Consider the following 23,337-nt stretch of genomic DNA (forward strand, 5'->3'; position numbering starts at 1 on the left):
TCCCTAGATAGAGGGCATAGTCAACCAGTTTGGTCCTGTAGGAATAAACTCCTTCCCCTTGCAGCCCCTGTAGTGGCTTGTTTTAGCTCCACTAGTGCTGCTGACTATAAGATCTGCAGCCCCTAGGCAAATAGCTCTCAAAAAATTAGGGGAAAATCTCAGTATACTCATAGGTTTGACTGAGGAATTTTAAAGAAATAATTGCCACATATCAGCTAGTGTAAGTGAGCTTGTGTACAAACATGTAAGTAGAGTTGGTTTCTGGGCACAGAGCATAAGGTTAAGGACGAGGTCCATCTACTAAGCTTGTATCAAACTTCCACACTACAGAATTGTTTTCTGTCAAGTTCCCTGTATATGAAAACAGTTGCATACATGCATCTGTGTTCCTGAGAAATAAATGCAACACCAAATTCAAAAATAACCCCCATGGTGAAACTCTAATATAAATAGGCTGTATAATAAAAGGGAAAAAAATGTATTGCATACAAAAATAAATCTAACTTTCAAGAAGTCAAAAATGGTCTTGATATACTGGAGTAGCTCAAAAGAGTCATACTGTTTAACCAGTCTCATGGTGTATTTGGCTTTAATGAAAATGGATACACTTCCACCTTTGGTTCTTTCATGCCCATTTTGAGGTCTGAATGTGTGGAAGGCATTGTAACCTTGCACAGCCAGGAAGCTCTCTTCTGCCTTGAACCATGTCTCAGTGACTGCACAGAAGCTAGCATCTTCCAAGGTGAGAAATGTTTCCAGGGAGTGCAGTTTCCTGTTTAAGCTCCTAGCACTAAGCAGCATAACCTTGAGTTTGTCTTGAGTGGATCTTTGTATGTCAGAAATTTTGTTATTTTGGCATTGCCTAAAAAAGGCACTATTGGGGAGGCAAGTGCCGTTGCCAGTATCCAAACGCCTATTGGAGACAAGTGAAGACCATCTCTGGCAAAGCAGTGTGGCCTGTCAACCATGTCTTCCTAGACTGACAGATACTGGATTCCCTTGGAATGACACCAGAAGCTAAGCCAATTGTTAGTCAATCATTTTTTGTTTGTATTGTGGCTTCATCCTTGGAAAATGTAAAATGTTGCTTAAGGCTAGGCTTATAGCTGACTGTGACACATAATCTGAGAGCTCAATCATGTCTCTCTTCATACAGTCCAGTGAGGTACATCTCAACTCAGTCAACCCCCCCCCCACATGGACTATGACAGAGTCATAATGGTAGTTGTGGTTGAGTGACTTGATGGGTCCTGACACCTGACAGGCAGCTAATCATAACTGGCTCTTTCCAGCCAGGAGAGGAGAACATGTGTGTGTCTCACAATGGAGCCACCTATGACTTTAGGTGTTGTGGTGTGATGCCTTATGGGCTTATTTGTTGAGACACTGGTGTGTGTGTTTTTATTTTTTTATTTTTGCATTGTTATGTGTATAAGTGGTTTGCATTTGGAAGGCCTCTGATCTTTTGGTAAGTTACTAGTGAGTACCTCCACATGTGTGAGTTTATGTGTTGGGCCCCAATTTAGAGTGGGGAGTGTGTGTGTGTGTGTGTGTGTGTGTGTGTGTGTGTGTGTGTGTGTGTGTGTGTGTGCGTGTGTGTGTGTGCTGACAACCTGTTTGGCATTTGACTTGGCCTTATGTGAGAGTCTTGCTTCCAATTTCATAGTGTAACTAAATGTCTTACATAAAGTATTTGTTTGTTTCAGGAGTAAGTGGTTACCAGTGTACATGAGACAATCGTTAACATTGCTTCAGGATAACCACGTCTATCAGGCTGGCTAGAGTTGATGAGAAACTGCCCGCCCATAATAGCAGGATTTTACTGTATGTTTTATTAGGGAAAGGAATGGGTTAATTTGACAGGACTATGCTGGCAGTGCTGAGACTACAAGAGGGACCTATACTTTGTGTAGGCTAAGGTTAAAGACAACACTGCTCAATGGGCAACTGAGTTGTTGCTAGAGCAGCAGAGAAGTTTGGAAGGCTTTTGCTGATAACTAACTGTATAGGGAAAAAGTGAGCTTCTAGGCTTTTGCATCTATACAGGGCACTGTTATCCACCCCTGAGCAAAGAGCAGCACCATACAAGCAAACAGGTTTTAAGCTACCAATTCAGAAAGTACACAATAAACCTTTCACCAGCAATCCCCAACTCAGACAGGTCCGATCAACACATGTCTGCTACAAGAGTGCAGAAAAACACCTTCTTAAAGCAGAATAGCTGGTTTGGAGCCCATGTGTAATAAAAAAACACAAACTGCAACACCCCAGGAACTAACAGATACAATGTAATACAATACAAAGCATCAACAGACAACACAGTTTTTTTTAAACTGCCAAGTACAGTCACAGTATAGAAGAGAAGTGCAAAAAAAAATATTTAGAGCCATTTTGTGTGTTTCACAGCTCAGATAAACCAGGTAAACACCTACTGCAATTAGTTAAATACTTCCAGTCCTCCTAATGAAAAGCACAGTGAAGGATTGTCCGGATTGAAATGCTACCATAAACAAACTTAAAGATATTGATACAACAGCATACTTTTTAACATCTCATAAAAGTGTGATTATTCAATAAAAGTAATTCACTTTGTATAAATGAGCCAAGAGTCACTCAATTGTACAGAATTTATAAAGGCACTAAAAACAAGGTAAGCTGATTAATAAGCCCTGCAGCCAATAAAACTACATGCAGAAATCTCAAGTGTTTCCCCATGCAGACCAGAGGCTGCATCCCAGTGTGCTACATGAAAAATCCACTGACCTTGATGTAAAAACAAGTGCTTGCTCATCATCATCATCATCATTTTCTTTCGGCTTTTCCCGTTAGGGGTCGCCACAGCAGATCATCTCTTTCCATTTCTTCCTATCCTCTGCATCTTGCTCTGTCACACCAACCGCCTGCATGTCCTCTCTCACCATGTCCATAAACCTTATCTTAGGCCTTCCTCTATTCCTCTTACCTGGCAGCTCCATCCTTAGCATCTTTTTCCCAATATACCCATCATCCTTCCTCAGCACATGTCCAAACCAACGCAATCTCGTCTCTCTTGCTTTGTCTCCAAACTGTCCAACATGAGCTGACCCTCTAATATACTGATTCCTAATCCTATCCATCCTAGTCACACCGAGTGCAAATCTTAACATCTTTAACTCTGCCACATCCAGCTCTGACTCCTGCCTTTTTGTCAATGCCACTGTCTCCAACCCATATAACATAGCTGGTCTCACTACCCTCTTATAGACCTTCCCTTTCACTCTTACTGGTACCCGTCTGTCACAAATCACTCCTGACACTCTTCTCCACCCATTCCACCCTGCTTGTACTCTCTTCTTCACCTCTCTTCCACATTCACCATTACTCTGAACTGTTGATCCCAAGTACTTAAACTCGTCCACCTTTACCAACTCTACTCCCTGCATCCTCACCATTCCTCTACCCTCCCTCTCATTTACACACATATATTCTGTCTTAGCCCTGCTGACCTTCATTCCTCTGCTCTCTAGAGCATATCTCCACCTCTCCGGAGTCTCCTCAACCTGATTCCTACTCTCACTACAGATCACAATGTCATCTGCAAACATCATAGTCCACGGGGCCTCCTGTCTGATCTCATCTGTCAACCTGTCCATCACCACTGCAAATAAGAAAGGACTCAGAGCTGATCCTTGATGTAATCCCACCTCCACCTTAATGGGATCTGTCACTCCCACTTCAGTCCTCACCACTGTCACACTACCCTTGTACATATCCTGTACCACTCTTACATACTTCTCTGCCACTCAGAACTTCCTCATACAATACCACAACTCTTCTCTAGGCACCCTGTCATATGCTTTCTCCAAGTCTACAAAGACACAATGCAACTCCTTCTGACCTTCTCTGTATTTCTCCAACAACACTCTCAGAGCAAACATTGCATCTGTAGTGCTCTTTCCTGGCATGAAACCATACTGCTGATCCCAGCCACTGGGGATGCACTAGCCAGTGCATTTCTTTGTGCCGGTCCCAAGCCCGGATAAATGGGGAGGGTTGCGTCAGGAAGGGCATCCGGCGTAAAACTTCTGCCAGAAATTACTGATGCGGAAAAACAAGTGCTTGCTAGAGTGTAGAAATACACTACTTTATCCAACAGCAAGCTAGATAATGAATTCAGATTATGTAAATCAGTATAACATACAATAAGGGGCAAAATGCGCTTTTTCAATATAAGCTTAAGGAAAGACAAATAAATAATTCAAGATAGCAGCAGTAGTGTAGAAAAGAATGAGCTTATTAAGATCAATTTACAGTAGGGGTGGGAAGCTTAAAATCACCAGATTTAAAAAGCAGATAAGCAAATGGGAGGGTAGATGAGAAGACCTAGCAAGGAATCACCAGCAGTGCCTTATTTTATGCAGGGTTGAAGTCGTTCAGAAAAAGAGAAAGGCTCAGAATTTCACTGTGTATTTAAGTATCACTCAAAAGGTAATTTAACCAATGAAAAACATGTGCAATACAAAGCCTAGATAATGTTAAGTGCTATCTTTCACATAGAACAAAAGCAACAGGCCAAGCAGATTTCTTAAAGCAGAAAACAATTAACTTGAGACATTGACAAAATAAGATAATGTGAATTAATATACATTTTCTGAACTAAAAGAAGTCTATAACTCTAATTACTATTATTATTTATTAAGTGCAGGTCATTACCTTGTCAACAGTTTTATAAGGGACAGACAGACCTAGAAAATGAGTCAAAATCACGGACAGTCAAGAAGTATGCTGCACATTTTTTATGCAGCAACACTGCTAAACGCAATACATACAAAGGATTTTTATTTCCTTAAGAATGTCCAGACCTGCAGTATCTCTGCCTTTACTCATTACTTACTCTCCTAATATTTCATGTTGTCACTTTGAAGAAATGTGTACTAACTCTATTTGCAAACTGTTAGAAAAGTTACAAAAATTATTTGCAGAAAACTCAGTTCTTTATCTAGCATATCTAAAAATGGTTGCTCATCAAGAAGCTTTGTTTCATCTTTAACCTCTCATTTTCTACAGCTGTAGCTGATTTGCGAGCTAAGCATGATATTATCTTTCACCTTCCTACAACCACCATACTGTTTGTACCAGTACCTTTCCTCTTGTGACCTCTTGTCCATTCTCTAAAATATTAAAGAAGTTAGTATATTGTTAGGTCCTACATTACATTGGTAAATACAACATGTTTAACTGATGCATAGCATGTAATTTTTATGGGATCCAGCATGCGTTCTGCCATCTTTCATTACTTATCAAATGTATAATAGCATGGATAAGGACGGTCAAAAAGTGGCCTTCTTTTTTGATATGATATGTGCTTTTGTCTTTCCTGATCACTCTGTTCTGGTGGACAGGCTGATGAATTTGGGATTTGGAGAAGGTGTTGATAAATTGGATTTTGAACTGCTTAGGTGACTGCACATTTTAGGGAAACATATAGCTAGGCATATGCCATGTACTGCACAGCATACAAATTGTGCATTTTCTATAATCAAGTATATGGCAAACGAGACAGGCTGAGGGATGTGTAAACAGATAGCTAACTAGCTAGCAAGTTTGATGGACAGACAGACAGACAGATAAAACAAATTACATCTGCAAATAGGGTCATGTTTCTGATCAGCATTCAGTGTTTTTGAAAATAAATAAACAAATAAATGGATAGATGGACAAATAAATAAACCAACCAACAAAATAGTAGCTTAAACTTCTATTAGTATTTTTTGTCTCTGATATGCTTAGTTTCATGACATGTCTCTAGAGGCTTTGTTATAAAACAGAAATAGAAAAAAGAAGATGGCTCAGGCACAAGAATCAATATGATAGAGTGGTGTCAGTGGATAGAGCAATGACCTTGTTGCTGACACAATTAAAAGATGAGCAAGCAGAAGTGTTAAAATTGGGGTGCTTTCTTTTCATATATAACACACACGCTAAGAGTGCTTAAGAATGTATTATCTACTTAAGTGGTGGAACAATTACAACAGCTTGTTAAATTTCCCAGCCTCCACCAACAAGTTCCAACAGCAGAGCCAGGCAAACAACCATGAATGGCAAGTCAGCAATGTGGGAAAGGGCAAGCAAGCAACTGCACAGCAGCAAACATGGAAGTGTCATTCTTTTCTTGTAAAGTAGAGAGCAAGCTGCTTAGCTGCAAAAAGTGGGAAATTATTTTTTGTTTCCTGCAAGAAGGCAGGAGGCAGACAGTCATCATGATGCAAAAATGAGGGGTTCTAGCCCCATTCTCCCTACAGTTCCGGCACCCAGTTGTAACCCACAGTCACTCTGCAGATTGCATACACACTGCGCATTCACATGTAATAGCCGGTGATGAAAACAAAGAACCATCTACAGCAAAGGCAGTGTACATATAACCGCAAAACCAGCCACTGTGAAAAGAACACAAAAAATATGATAAGTGCTTCATTCTTTAATATATAACAAAGAACTCCATTGATCAGACTAACTCATTCACACAATCACTAAATATTGAAAAGCTGTTACCATATTTTTTGTGTTCTTCTCAGTGGTGGCTGGTTTTGGAGTTAAACATACACTGCTGTAGTGTTTTTTTTTTTTTTTTCATTTTTTTGGTGTGTGTGTGTATGTGTGTTTCATTGGTGGTTTGACTACTGTGGCAGCTGTCTGAGTAAAGTAATAATCAGATTTTATACATTCCACTGCCACTTCCAATTTTGTGGAAACCTGTTCATTTGGTTACATTCTTTATCGGATTCAGTACTTATTACCTGGCAGTTGAGACGTGTCTTAGTCTTACTCTAAACCACCAGTCACTCTGCATATTATGTCCACGGTACACTCACACTCAACAAATCCTCTGGAAGCATGGCTTCTGAAATGTGATTTTGTCATGCTGTCAACCAAGTTCCAAAAAACAAAACAAAAAAAAATTAATGAAAAGTTGTTTGCTGAGGAGATAGATGTATACAACTGACAGCAGAGATATTGTTTAGATGCGAGTGCTAGACTAGCACCCCTGGAAAATCCGCCACTAATTTTAAAGAACATGGCAAAAAAAAGGACAACAAATGCTTCTCTTGAGGTTGAAAATTATCCAAATAATATTGCAGTTGAGAGATAAATAATATAACAGATAAACAGAAAACACAGCAAACATAGTATTTCAGAATAGTTGTGTTGATCATCAACTGCCAGTAATCTTTACACTGTGCCAGACTTATACCATTACAGTAGCATTTTAAATTATGAAAAGTTAAAATGGCTTACATTTTTTTTTGGGGGGGGGCATTTAAGCACTTATAATGATGAGCCAGGTCAGTGGAAGATTAGAAGATTAAGTAAGACGTAGTCACTAACCTGATGGCTGTCTCTCCACTCTCTCAATCTCACTCTCTCCCTCTCAACTAAAGCCCAGGAAAAGAATGCGAGAATCATGTATGTGACAGGTTGCTGACTTCATAGTCCTGGATCCTAGTGCCTGCCAGATACTAACCCCCCCCCCTCCACTCCAGATAAACTGTACTGAAATGCATGCAGTCAGTATGTCTCCAGATGTCCCTGTTGTGAACAGCTCACTGTTATCAAGGAATGGAAGTGCTTTTCAAAGTAATGTTATCAAGCAACATCTTCTCAGTTTCTTTCCTGAGTTATGTGGTAGTGTAAATAAGGGCTGAGATTTGTAAGGGTCTGAATAATCTTTCTATGAATATCCTTTTTCCTGTGATTGAATGTAGAAGGTGATCTTTGCAGAGACTTCAATAAATTTGTTCTCGGCTGGATAGGCCTAGCTCTATTCCAGTTCAGCATCTACTTAAGGAGTGGTAATGCTGGATTGAAGACTATCTGACTACAAGCAAGACAAAGAGGAGAGCTATATTCTGTGGATATTTGCAACCATCTATGAGGTCAATCATGTTACAATGTATAAGGTCCCAATATAGATCACCAAGCCTTCTTTGCATTCCCATTTCCTCATTGTGGGAGATCACTATGGATCATTTTTCAGTATTACTGGAGGCATTAGTGCTGTATTTGATTCATTTTGGAAAGGCTGAACTCTCAAACTGAAAGAAGTATAAAAGCACAGAAAAAGTTAGTGGTTGTAAATCAAGGACCCTGTGTTAACGAAAGTCTGTAGAATGATCTACCCTCAGGAGGCAATTAGATTACTACCCTCATGTTTCGTGTTACAGTAGGTTATACAGCTAAACTAGTAGAAGAAGTTAAGATGTTTATTGTATCTGTCATGTTCAATCTCATATAACATCTTTCCCTTTCCAGAGAAAGAAACAGGTGTACACAAACTGAAGTGAAGAGACAAGGTATGCAGAATGGCCACATTTGATATAATACATATATTACAGAAAACAGCTTTATGCACTACTATGGCTGCCAATGTTCCTGAAACTCCAAAGCCTGATCTCTCTCTCTCTTGCTCTCTGTCTCTCTCTCTCTCTATATATATATATATATATATATATATATATATATATATATATATATATATATATATATATATATATATGTATCTATGTATGGCTCTCTATTGATATTCCAAGACTCCTAATGAAAAACCTTGACATTATGAAACAGTACGTACAAAACACAGAGGAGAACAGCAGATGCTGAACACTGCTATTCTCCTTTGATTTATTTTTTGCAAGAGTGCAAGGACCCCTGTATCCTCAATCTGAGGCACAAGTCTCCCAACTCTTAATTTATATGTACCACACTTATATGCAGATATTTTATATGTGTGTGTCTGCAAGCGTGTGTGTGTGTGTGTGTGTCTGAATGTCTGTGGATAGAGAAGCACTTCTTAGCAGACACAAAATCAGTGTGTAATATGTTAAAATGTTGTCCAAAATGCCTGAGTAAAAACTCCTGATGTGCTGGTATCATTTAAAAGAAACCAATTTTTACTTCGATTTGGACACAGTTAGTGGTCCCACACATGTAGCACGGCCTTCTTGTTAAAGTCAAATGGCCAAGCTCCTGTGAGCAGATTGTGAAACTAGTTTTCAAAACTGATGTGGATTATGGTGTCCTGTCAGAGGACTACACTGATATGATACAATCACTGGTTTTAACAGCCACTAGTCCCGAGATCATTCCTATATTCTGGACTGGAATTATGGACTGGCTTCAAAAGGATACTTTTTTTAAAAGCTGGCTTTAAATCTAGAATGCAAAAGTTGTGTTGCCGTGACTTTTATAATAAAGACTACCGTAGCCTTTTAAAGAAAATAAAGTCTCTCATTCATTTCTAAGCATGTGCAAAGCCTGTCTCTTTTGTGTGATGGTTCTGCTTCTTATTTCAATTGCCTTTCCTGTGATATCCAGATGAATTAGGCCTGACCAAGCTGCCAAAGAGTAGAGAAAAACAATTTATTGTAGTACCACAAACATGATAATATAACAACTGTTGAGGAGTGTGATTATGTGTTTAACACCCATTTAAACATATTTAAGTATGTTTGATAAGCAGAGTAGTGGATTTAACTGATGTAGATCTATTTCAGCCACACCCTAAAAATTACAATAGAGTGAAAGCAGAGAAGTTGTACAGTACAGTGATACAGAACAAATAGTCTTTATATTTGACTTTCAAGACTACAACAAAGTACGAACTTTTAAACTGAGATTCAGCACAACAGTGGTTTGAACTGCTCAGTGGCATTAGTTGCTAAAACCCTTAATGCACTATAAGATCTGAGTTTGTCTGCCAGATCAGGTCCCTGTTGGAGCTTGCCAGTAATGATGGGATAGAAGTAGTGGTCACCGTTAGCTTACCCAACCTGGTGGGAGGGAGGCAGCCCTGTTTCACTATATAGGTGATACCTAGTGGGAGAAGCAGGTGTTCATCCAATGGAGTGCTACGTTGGCAGAGCTTGCTCTACCTTACTGCACTCACAGTAAATAGCAAAGGTGAAACCTGTATATAGAGGCATCCTTCCCCTCAGGATGTAGTAAATGCAGTCATAGAGGAACTGCTGGGGGGGAGAGGGGGTTCTCCCATAGGAGGAGGGTAGGCCAAGCCTTAGAACCATCAAGCTGCCCCACTCCCTACCTCCAAACTCTCAGCAGAGATCAAAGGGCAGGTGGGGGTTCCTGGACAGAGAAGAATGACCCATGACGCTCTCTCCCAGCCTATCAACACATGGCCACCATTCCCGTGAAATGATTAAGCCAATAATGAAAGAAGGTAGAGGAGCCATGATACAAGGTCCTGGGGAATAAGAAAGAAAGAAAGAACACTGAAATGATTTGTTGTTTAAAGAAAACTCCCATTCTATTATTTTATCATGATTTTTTTGTTTCCTCCAATAACATAGGTTCATAGGTTCATAGGCTGGTACTAGGCTATCAGCCCTAGGGCCTATACAAGCCTAGCCATAACAATTCCCTGGCTATTTCTTCCCACATTATTTACTTTCCTGGACCCCTGTCACTGACGTGATCCCTGGGGTGAATTTCCTTTCTCCCATCCAATCGTCAAGGTTCCTCTTGAAGAGGTCCAAAGAGACACTCTGCTTGACATGTATGGGCAATCTATTCCAGAGTCTGGGGAGTCTCTGGGTCAGGAACCTATCCCTCCAGCATGTTTTGTTTATTGTGATGACAAGGTTTATATCCCTGGAGCGTGTGGCTCTGAGGGATTGGAATTTCTTTAAGTGTAGCATGTCCAACAGCTCTGGGTTTGACATGGCTTTGTATGTTAAGCAGAGATCGCCTCTGAGCAGACAATATGCGACAGAGTATAGCTGGAGTTTTTTAAGGCGGTCAGCGTAGGGCATCTGCTTTAGGCCTGTGATTCTTTTAGTGAGGTATTTCTGAGGCTTTTCCAGTTGTTGCAGATGTCTTGAGAGGTACATACCAAATGGAGCGTTGTATTCTATAATGGGTCTAATGAGGGATGAGTACAGTGGGACAATGACCTCCTTTTTTCTGGATGAAAAGCCCTTTGTGATGAGGTGTGCCACATAGAAGGATTTCCTGACTGTTGTGGCAATGTGGTTATCGAAGGTGAGACCACTGTCCACCTGTGTCCCTAAGTCTCTTATCACACTTTCTGTGTTTAGTGTACTGCCACCTATATGGTAATTCATGGATACATGTTTTTCCCAAAGGGGATAACAATACATTTCTTGGCATTGAGCTTGAGCCCATGGCTCTGGCACCAAGCATCTGTTTCTGTAAGGCCCTTTTGTAGAGTATCCACATAATTTGGGGATTCAATAATGGCTCCCAGTTTGCAGTCATCTGCAAACTTTGTTAGCCAGAGTCCCTTAGTGTTGACCTGTACTTCAGAGAAGTAGATGCCAAACAAGAGCGGCCCCAGGACTGAACCCTGAGGTACTCCACTTGTCACTTGTCTGGAGCTGGATTTGGAGTCAGCTACTTTTACAGTGTGGGTTCTATCAGTAAGCCATTTAGCAACCCATTGGGTGACATAGGGATTAATGCCCAACTTAGTAAGTTTATCTATGATTCCAGAGTGGGGGATTATGTCAAAGGCCTTGGCAAGGTCTAGATAGGCTGTGTGGACCACCTTACCCTTGTCCATGGCTCTGGAGACTGATTCAAAGACGTCAATCAGGTTCAGGAGACAAGATCGGCCCTTCACAAACCCAAACTGGGTGGGGTCCAGTGTCTGAAGGTTGCCAATGTCTTTGTTTATAAGTTCCATGATAATACGCTCCATGGCCTTGCAGATAAGGCTTGTCAGACTGATGGGACGGTAGTTTCCGGGATCCAAGGTGGATCCCCCCTTGTGGATTGGGATAACTGTAGCTCTGCACCACTCAGTGGGCAAGAAACCTGAGGTGAGGCTATGATTAAATATGACACTTAGGTGAGGTGCCAGTTTATATTGTAGTTCATGTAGTACACAGCCTGGGATGTCATCTGGTCCCATGGATGCTGTATTCTTGGCTTTAGAGAGTGCGTTTTGTACCTGTGTGGCCGTTATTACTGGAATTTGGCAATCTTCCGGTATTGAGATGGGCCATTTAGGGGGTGAGAGGGGGGTGAAGTTGGCACTGAATCGATCTGCCAGGATATTGGCAATATCCTTCGGATCAGTATATTTAATACCATTCTGTTTTAGCTCAGAGCAGATCTGAGCATTGCCATTTAGATTCTTGACATAGTTATAGAATGCTTTGTGGTTGTCTTTGGAATCTTTGGCAATTTTATTTTCGTAACTAGCTTTGGAGGATTTTATGAGGCATCTCAGTTTCTTACTGAGGCTAGTAAGGGAGTTTTTTGCATCCTGGAATTTTTCTCTTTTCTGCAAAAGTTTCTTCCTTTTGTTGTAAAGTTTGTTTATGGCAGGGGACCACCAGATTGGCTTCCTTTTTTTGGATGAGAGCATTTTGGTTCTATTTGGGATGGCACGATTCATGAATGAGTGGATGTGCTCGTACAGTGCCTTAGTGTAGGATTCAGCAGTTGAACTTTCAATTCCCGTCTGCATGGGTGTCATGAAGTTTGTCACTTCTGACTTGAGTAGCATGAAGTTGGCTTTGGAGAAGTTTTTTATGGTGGTTTCTTTACTGGGGGGTGGGGGTGGGATGTGGATGTTAAGGGTGATTAGCTTATGCTCAGACCTGACTAACGAGGGGGTGACCATAGGTATGGAGCATTGATTTCCCATGTTGGTAATGACCAGGTCTAGGATATTGGAGCCCCTGGTGGGACTATGGATTAGTTGATCCAGGGCATTGGAATTTATGAATTCCAAGAACCGTTCATAAAGGTGTTGGGACATGAGTAGTTTTCCCAGTTAATGGCAGGGTAGTTAAAATCACCCAGTATTAGGGTGTTTGGTTCTATCTTAATATTTTCCAGTATGTTTAGAAAGGTGTAGTGAGAATCTTGGGGTATGGTGGGGGATCTATAGCAAGCTACAATTTGGATTGCAGTCTTACCTAGTGTTAGTTGCACTTGGAGAATTTCAGACACATTGTGTAGGCCAACTAGCCTGGTGGTGTGAATATCCTTGGTGAATATTGACACTCCTCCACCTTTAGTGTTTCGGTCCTGGTTTGGTGGCCGAAAAGTGTGGTAAGAGTTGTAGCCTGGTATTGCAGGGGTGCTCTCTGGAGCCTTGAACCAGGTCTCAGTTACTGCACAGATATCGATGTTCTCCATTCTTAGGATTTCCATGAGAGAGTGCATTTTGAGGACTAGACATCTAGCATTTAGTAGCATTACCTTCAGAATTTGCATGTTTGTACTTGTTACGGTGGTGGTTTTGTCCTTTGAACCTTGCCTAAAAAAGACACTATAGGGGTGGCAAGAGCCTTAGCCAGTAACCTGAATCCCAGGGGTAACAGGTGCAGACCATCTCTGGCAAAGCATCGTGGTCTGTCAATCATGTCATCCCAGGCAGACAGATACTGGATCCCCTTTGAATGACACCATAAGCAGCCAATTGTTGAAGTCAATCATTTTATCCTTATATTGTGGTATCATTCTGGGCGAAGGCAGGATGCTACTCAGGGCTAGGGTCATACCTGCCTGGGCCACATGATCCGAGAGCTCTTCCATGTCTCTTTTCATGTAGTCCAGGGAGGTACGTCTCAAGTCATTCACTCCAACATGGACAATGACAGAGTCATATTTGCACTTGTTGTGGAGTGACTTGAGTGCATGCGTTATGTGGCAGATCCTGGCACCCGACAGGCAGCTGACTGTAATTTTCTCCTTATTCAACCTGGTGAGAGGGACATCAGTGTGCCGGACAAAAAAATTAAAAAATGGAGCTATGAACTCAAAGACAAAATGAAGTTAACATGACTTTTCTAAAAGTATTCATAAAAGATTTCCAAAAAAGAAGGAATGCCTAAAATAGAGCAGTGAGGAGTGATTTACAGAGTAATTACAATTTAAGATTACTTCATAATGAATGAGGTACAATTGTAGAAATTCCAAGCCCACCTATCTGTATTACAAACTGTTATGCGTACAATATATGCTGTCAGTGGAAGAAATAGTAAGATGTGAACATCATGCTTCTGACCAGAGAGTTTTGAGATGGAACATGGTTCTAGCTACACTCCAACTTAAAACTGCAGTGTCATCCTCTGGCCCCTTCCAGTCCAGGTCATGCTTTCGGTTGCTGGCTCCGTTCGTGGCTTGCTATCAATGTGAACAAGTTATCCCAGAGATATTACCTGACCTATATAGTACCTGGGTTCTCTACCTGTAAGAACCATCTCAGGGATCGTGTGGTGTATCGGGAAACTGTCCTACCTCCCCACAAGAACCAAATACTAAAAGAGTCTTGCTATCAATACTTACAAGTTACCCAAGACATATTACCTGACCTACATAGTACCTGGGTTCCCTACCTGTAAGAACCATCTCAGGGATCGTGTGGTGTATCGGGAAACTGTCCTACCTCCCTACAAGAACCAAATACTAAAAGAGTCTTGCTATCAATACGTACAAGTTACCCCAAACATATTACCTGACCTACATAGTACCTGGGTTCCCTACCTGTAAGAACCATCTCAGGGATCATGTGGTGTATCAGGAAACTGTCCTACCTCGCCACAAGAACCAAATACTAAAAGAGTCTTGCTATCAATACGTATAAGTTACCCCAGACATATTACCTGACCTACATAGTACCTGGGTTCCCTACCTGTAAGAACCATCTCAGGGATCGTGTGGTGTATTGAGAAACTGTCCTACCTCCCCACAAGAACCAAATACTAAAAGAGTGTATGTACCTTACTGCATAACCATTTGTGCCACTGGTTGATGTTATTGTCTGACCCAGCGTGCGTTAGGCAGCAGCCCAGCACTGACCCACTCCTCTCTTGGCTCCATAGACTCTTCCTTTCCTTCCCTCCCAGTGCTGCCCCTGACATTCTGTAATTACCCATTTGGTCAGCAGATGGCAGCACCCATCCATTAACTACCTTACACTCCAATCTTTAAGCTCTAACCTTTACAAATAAAAAGGAAAACTAAGACAAGAAAATAGAATCTCCAAATGCCTTCTCTACCTCTCCACCTAGCGAATTCTATGTTTTCCTTCCACCTTTGACTCATCACCCTGTCCCTAACTCCAGTGACTACTTACCTTATGTTTCTTACCTTGTGTCTCTTCTCCTATCCTTACTGATTGTTTTCCATAGCCTCGTCCTTGGTCTTTCATCTCCTGGCTCTTCCCGCTCCATTCGCCCTGCGGGCTCACTCCACTCCCCTACCCTGCCCCCAATTCCCACCCACTCCACTACCTCTACATTTATACCCCACTAACCACACCCACTCCAATTACCCTCTTCCTTCCCCACCCCTTACTTCCTGGCTCCACCCCCTACCTCCTTTCAATCACCTAGCCTAACCACTCCTAGCCTTGCTACACTCCATTCACACCAATCACTCACCCCAACTACAACCCTAAAACTACAGCAATGTTAACAAAACCTTCCTCACCTATTACCCATCTACTACTACTACTAAGCTTATCCTATCTAACCAACATCACCAAACCCTTCTACACTACTCACTCCCCCCATTATCACATAACCAGTCCAATCCCTAAACAACACAAACACTCCTCCACCTCTATAAGCCCTCAGCTATACTTCTGCAACCCCTCCCTACTTTTCCCCTTCAAACTATTTTCCACATACAAACATATTAATCCAAGTCTGACTTGCACTACAAAACATACAACCCTTAAACCATACACAAAACTCTCTAATTACCTTTCTTTTCATCTTCACCAACTTATCACCACTCTACTTTCTGGTGACATACACCCTAACCCTGGCCCCTCTTCCATCAACTCCTCAACAACCCCCTCCTATACACCTTAATCTACAAAAACCCTCACCTTTTCAGCAATAAATGCTCAAAGTATATGTAACAAAATCCCCAACCTCCATGCCTGGCTTCTCCATAACAACCCTGACATACTGTCAATATCCGAAACATGGCTAAAACCCTCCATAAAAGATTCAGAAATAACTCCCCCCAACTACAATATCATCAGAACCCAGAAAAAAGGAGGTGGAGTAGCTCTACTCTACTCTTCCTTTTCAGTTGCTTCATATTCTAAGCCAGTTCCCCAATTTGCCAATGCCAAATTACTTTTAGCCCTACTCCACCTAAACAAGCATAAAACAATATGCTTAGACTCCATCTATATCCCTCCTGGTGATAACATACCTATTCTTGAGGACATTCTGTCTTGGCTCTCTGCCAACATTACTGATGAAACTGTTATCCTAGGTGACGTTAACATCAACTGGTCCTCTGTCCAATGCCCAACAAATCCCTTAAATATAAACCTCTATAACTTTCACCAGTTAATCGACTCAATAACCAGACCATCTAAGGACCATTCCTCTGGAAGCACTCTAGACTGGATTCTGGTATCACACCCACACCTTATCTCAAGTAGTGGTACACTCCCCAACTCTCTCAGTGACCACTTTCCTACTTTCGCTCACCGTCACTCTCCCTCTCTACAGCTTCCACATACCACCATCTCTGTACGCTCCTTAAAAAACTTTAACCCCAACACCTTCTCTGACTTACTTAATTTAACTGGAGTCCCCTAAATACACTACCCCTAGACAAAGCTGTCACCTATTTCAATACATCATTTCTAAACCTTCTAGACATCTTGCCCCCCCCCAAGAACAAAAAGAATCAAGAGCAAAACCATCCCATGGTTATCCAAAGATACCTTAGCTGTCATGCGCCTCCGTGATAAAGCCTTGAAAAACTACTATAAAAACAAAACCCCAGCCACCTTAAATGAATACAAAATACTCCGCAACAGAGTTAAGAAACTTATCACTTCTGACCGCAAATCCTACTATATCACCCTCCAAAATAATCACAAGACTAACCCAAAAAAATTCTGGGATAGTATCTCCTCCCTCTTCAACCCTGGCAAAAAGGAAAACCCACACCCTTATCACAATACTTCTGATACCGACCTAGCCTCCCAATTTAACAGCTTCTTCATTGACTCCATATCTAAATTAACATCATCATTCACTAATAACGCCATTCACCCAGCTACAATTCCCACTACCCCTTCCTCCTCAAGCTCTTCAACCTCCCATCTCCCGCTCTTCTCTCTCAAACCCATACCTGTATCTACTATAAAAAAATTCCTTTTCAAATTAAAACCTTGCTCTAATGCCCCTAATAATATCCCTTCCTTCTTCCTAAAGACAGCTGCTGAAGCCATTGCCTCCCCCATCTGTATACTTATAAACCGGTCAATCCAAGAAGGTTATGTACCCCAAATTTGGAAAAAAGCCTACATTATTCCCCTCCACAAAGGAGGAAACAACAATAACATCTCCAACTTTAGACCTATCGCCATCTTATCTCCCATCTCTAAACTACTTGAAAAATGTATTCACATACAACTATTACCATACCTCACCAATAGCCACCTACTAACCCCAACACAACATGGATTCAGACCTGGTCACAGCACTTCTATTGCACTACTCTCCTTCCTCGAAACTGTAAATAAAGCTAGAGACTCTAACTGCATTGTCTCCACCCTCCTCCTAGACCTTTCTAAGGCCTTCGATACCATCTCCCATTCCCTCCTGCTGACCAAACTCCCTAACCTACACCTTTCACCCTCTTGCATCAACTGGTTTTCCAGTTACCTTTCCAACAGGCAACAATCTGTCAAATGGAAGAAATCTACCTCCTCTTTCCTCAACACTGACACTGGTGTACCCTAAGGTTCCATATTAGGTCCCTTACTGTTCAACATCTTCATTAATGACTTCCACCACAATATCCCAAATGCTAAAATAGTCCAATATGCAGACAATTCAACTATTATCTGTGCTGCAAACTCCATTCCCTCCCTTATAAAACTAAATCAAGATGCCTTCTCAACCACTGAAAAATGGATGCTTGATAACCATCTAGCTCTCAATCCATCAAAAACCAAACTCATGTTATTCACCCCATCCAAAAGCATAACTATCGACATAAATTCCTTCCTCATAACCAGTCAAAACAACACATCCCTAGAAATTGTTTCCAGTGCTAAACTGTTGGGAGCTCTTATCGATAATCAGCTTACATTTGATTCCCATATACAAACAAACATTAAAAAAACACATCAGAAACTCGGTATGTTCTACCGCCATATTCACTTCCTCTCCCCATCCACTAGATTCCTCCTATCTACCACATACCTCATCCCTTCTCCCCTTTATGGTGCCCTACTCTTAACCAACCTAAAATCCTCTATCAAAACAAAACTCTCCCCCTGCTACAACAAAATTGCTAAATTCACCACTGGGCACAGATCCTCTTCCCATCACTGTACTGCCCTCCACAGACTCAGCTGGCTAGAGCTCCCAAACTACCTTACCTACACACAACTAACTCATGCACATAAGCTCATTTTCAAGCCCTCGCTCTACCCCTCACTCGCCTCAACCTTCACCATGCACCAACCTAGCAGACCCCTAAGAACCAGCACTCAGAACCTAATTGAACTCCACAAACCAACCCATCAAGCAGGCAAACTCTTACTCTGCTTTTCCCTTGCCCATCTCTGGAACTCCCTCCCACTTCATATCCGGAGTACCAGCAGCCTTCCCATCTTTAAATCTCTCCTCCACTCACATTTATCATCTCTCTGGGAATGGTCATGTTCCCATCCTGCATAACATCACCAGCTACTACCTTACCCCCTTAGTCTATAAACTCATCCCTCCTATAGGAACATACACATTGTAATTAATCTCTTATGTTAATACCTTCTGCACACACCTGCTAACTATTGTCTTACTTAACACTTTTTTCTTTTCTTTTTCTAGTAAACATAGAGACTAAAAAATTGTAAACTGATATGAATTGTTGCATATGCTCGTCCATGTTTTCCTGTTGCATTAACATTTACTTGTGCTTATATGTACTATTCTGACACTTTAACAAACTGTTATGTTATTTTATTGTATTTTACTTTTATTCTTTACTTGTATATTTGATATTGTATCTATGGAGCTTTTCTCCCCAGGACTCCATTGAAAATGGACTCATTCGGCCCAATGGACCATCCTGGCAAACAAACTTCAAATAAATAAATAAAAATAAATAAATAAGTTTGTGACCATTAGCTGGCTAAAGCAACAATGAAAAATTGATTTGAATATGTAAACATAAATTCCATACATGTTTTCAGGGTCAAAATAATGTCCAGTTTGAAGTATAGAAAATGACTCCGATTAAGAGTGCCATACCAGTCTGATGGCATTAGCAAGAAACCATTAGTTTAAGGATGTTAATAAAGAAACAAAGGCTCAGATTATGCAGCTTTACACACAAAGCAGAATAACAAGAAACAGTCTAACAGAGACAGATTTGATACCAGACAGGCTAATAGGTTATACAAGGCCATGAGACATACCTGGAACACAGAGAATGAAATCTGAAGTCAGATTTTGAAAGCAGTAAACATAAGAGCTACAAAAAATGAAGACTGTAGTGAAAGTGCAATATTAACTGAGAGAAAGTTATGCAAAAATGTGTAAAATGCAGTCAAAACTAGAAAATATGGCAGCTCATATAAACACAGAGGGTAGTTCAAACTTCACTCTTTGAGAAAGTGAATGCAAAATATATATCATGGTGGTATTCAAGGCTTTAATTATAAATGTCAATCATAGATATAAAAATCAAAGGTTAAAAAGAAAGACTGACAGAGGCAATAAGTCAGATGGGCATATGCGAAGAATATGACACAAGACAGAATTTTGTTAAAGAGAGGCATAGTGCATGTAGTGTTGAAGGCCAATTAACAGTTGCCTACACATTAAATGATGATGATATATTGACAAGGCCAGAAACAACAGTATAACTAAAAGCTCATTTGTGAGATAAAAATGTTGATTGGAACAGAGTCATTAGTAAATCCACTGTCTGAAGATGATTACAGGAGACCAATGCTGTAATAATTTCCAGCCCAAATAAGTACCAACATCCTCAAATACAGTTCTACAATACCCCTCCTAAAAACAGATGGCATAATAACAAAGATAGAAATAGTAAAGTGCTGTTTTCAGTCAATTACAAGGCAAAGGAACAACCCCACTGAGTTATGCATCCAGATATCTAGCTGTGGTCCAGATATTGAGTAATATGAGGATGAGTATAAGGTAAGAACAAAGACTTGAATGTATGTTAGGTGAGTTTGTAAAGTAAAGAATGATCGTTTGTAACCAGATATATATATGAAGTCAAGAGAAACATTTTACAGGAGGATTCCTTTTCAATTAAGGAAAAAGACTGGAGGAGATAAAAAATATAGAAAATGTAGAAAATGGACCTTACTGAAAACGTTCCTTGTCCCCCACATGGGTTCTGAATAATGATACCACAAAAGCCCAAAATATTATGGATGGGGAAAATCTCTTGATTATATATGTGCACTCAGGTTGGTTGATCAAAGTTGATGGAGCCAACACTGTGTGCCTGAATTTAGCTAGCAGGATATGCTGTAATATATATTCAAAAGCCAAAGGTGGCTCCTGTAAATGATCAGTTTTCAATAGAGTTAAAGATGGTACTAGTTTCTGGAATCATTGCAGTTAGGCATCTGTGCCTAGCACTATGAAATGAGTGAAGATGCTCCAATTTTCTCTGATTTTGCCTACTGTGGGAAGTGCAGTAAAGTGCTTGTGGATCGACAGTGTATAACCCCATAATGTCCCAATAAGAATGAGAGGACAGGGACACATTTATGCTGTGGGTAAGGAGGTGACAGGGAAGATGTTGCATGCTTTAAGGATTTTAGGAACTGCTGGATTAGTTGTAAAATATAATATAATGAGCTTAAGTAACCTATAAAGATCTTGAATATTAAGGGCAGAGAAAGAAAATACTGTGGGATTAAAAAACATAAAATGATGAGCAGAAGTAGGTGAGGTCTTTAACCTTATAGAGGTTGGCATGGAATTCTGTAAATGAGTTTACTGAGTAAGTGAGTGCCAGGTGGGAATTCAATAAATTAGATTATAGAATGGGCTTACTGTGCATCCGTACCCTGATTAAAGAATGAACGTTCTCCAGCAGGGTAGTAATGTACAAGTAATGCCTGCTGAAAAACAAGTCTGCCACTTCACAGCAGCTTATCAAGCCACCATGGAGCTTGGAATGAGAAAACTGGAACAGACTCCATTATTTTACACTGACTAAGCAGTGCTTTTGCTGTTTAGCGATGGAAAAAAGTGTGTTTATGTGTTTTTGTGTGAAAGTCTATGCATCTATGAATGTGAGAGAGAGAGATCAATTGAGCTACTATTTTCCACTCGCTAAGCAGTGCTTTTGCTGTTTAGTGAATCTAAAATAAAATAAAAGTAAAATAAAAAAATGTGTGTACATCTTAGTGTGTGAAAGTATATGCCTGTATGAGTGTGACAGACAGATCGGTTAAGCTGCTATTTTACACAGACTAAGCAGCACTTTTGCTGTTTAACGAGTATAAAATAAAAAGCATGTTTGTCTGTGTGTGTGTGTGTGTGTGTGTGTGTGTGTGTGTGTGTGTGTGTGTGTGTGTGTGAGAGAGAGAGAGAGAGTGTTTGCGTGTATATAAGTAAGAGAGAAATGATCGTGTGTATGTGTGATTATGTTGCTGTCTGCTTGTGTGTGTGAATGTATGCATGAAAGCAGAGGTTTGTGTGTGTGTGTGTGTGTGTGTGTGTGTGTGTGTGTGTGTGTGTGTGTGTGTGTGTGTGTGTGTGTGAGAGAGACAGATAGAGAGAGAGAGAGAGAGAGAGAGAGAGAGAGAGAGAAGGAAAAGAGAGAGAAAGAGAGAAAAAGTGAAGCGTGAGAGTGATCGACCATACCTCTTGGAGTATCTCTCAACCACTTAGTGCAAGAAATATGGACAAAGCCCAACAAAATGGGGGGACAAAAGCCCGAAAAATAGGGACAGATATTAAATATTGCTCTTATAAGCTTAACTTAAAACAGCTGTATGATCTATATTCTGGATCTACAGTCGCTCAGAATCATCACCAAGTAGCATTAATTCCAAATAAGACTTTTAATTATTTTCAAAAAAAATACTGCAATCAACTTAATTTCTTGGTAGGTGAGTGCATTTATTAACAGACCAGTAAAAATGCATATATATATATATATATATATATATATATATATATATATATATATCTATACACAGAATCTTCATGTAACTGTATGACAACTATATTCCAAACTATTAATTCTGATCGGATAACCAAGTTTGAGCCTGGAGTATGACTGGAAATTCAAAAAGTAGTTCCTGATTGGAGGAGGAAAATGGAAATCAGCCAATCTAAGCAGGAGGTGGTGTTTTTTTCGTGTGGGAATGGAAAAAAAATATTGTTAGTCATTAAGCTTCATGCAACTTAAAGTAGCTACAGCTATGAGAAAAAAAAATTGGCAGCCTTTATTTGTGCTTAAAATACCATGGAATATAATATAATATATAAAATAAAGAAATGTCTCTAGAGTAGCTCAATAAAATCGTAAACTTATATCATCAAATTATATATAAATAGTGTGCCAAAGGGATGAACAAGGCAACAAAACCAAATTTAATGATAGTGTAATTAAGGGGTTTAAATCAACAACTGATATGGAAAGGCTCTAGCTAAGAGTATATGCATGCCGGTCATCATAGAAGAGCAAAAAATGCAATTGGAGTTAAAAAACATAATCAAGAGGTAGCATGGCTATTTTTGGTGCCATGCACCTTATGTGATGAACACTGAAAAAGCAAAATAAAAAATACTATGTGTGGTGATCTTTGGTGGGTGAAAAGCTGATATAAGAAATGAATAAATATTTAAAAAAAAATGTTCATCTCCAGTAATCAACCTTAAATGTGTATCAATTATCATGGAATTTATGAGTGAAAGCTAGCAATAACCATTAGGGTGACGGAGGGAGGGAGTGGGGGGGACGGTTTGGCACTCAATCATATATTGGCGATTTTAGGTTTGAAAAACTCGGACTGGAATGTTTTTTTTTTATATAAAAATAAATGTCTTAGCCTTTTTCCTAACATGATACTTAGATTTTAAAAGAATCAAAAAGACTTATTTGAGAGAATGTGATTCATTTGTTTTATAAACGCTGTCATGCAAACCATTCTGCTTCACTCTGCTTGTTTAAAATTCAAACTCTTCCTCCCACACCATGTATAAAGGCCTGCAAGGAAAACAGAAATGAATAAAAGGCCTTTTAATCCTGAGAAGGGGCCTATTCATAAGTGTTATGTCAAATTTCAAAAAAACTAAATAAACTGACAGTGTATAAGGAAAC

The sequence above is a fragment of the Protopterus annectens genome, chromosome 1.part0, assembly GCF_019279795.1.
Source record: "Protopterus annectens isolate FY-2018-M chromosome 1.part0, PAN1.0, whole genome shotgun sequence".
NCBI classification, from domain to species: domain Eukaryota; kingdom Metazoa; phylum Chordata; order Ceratodontiformes; family Protopteridae; genus Protopterus; species Protopterus annectens.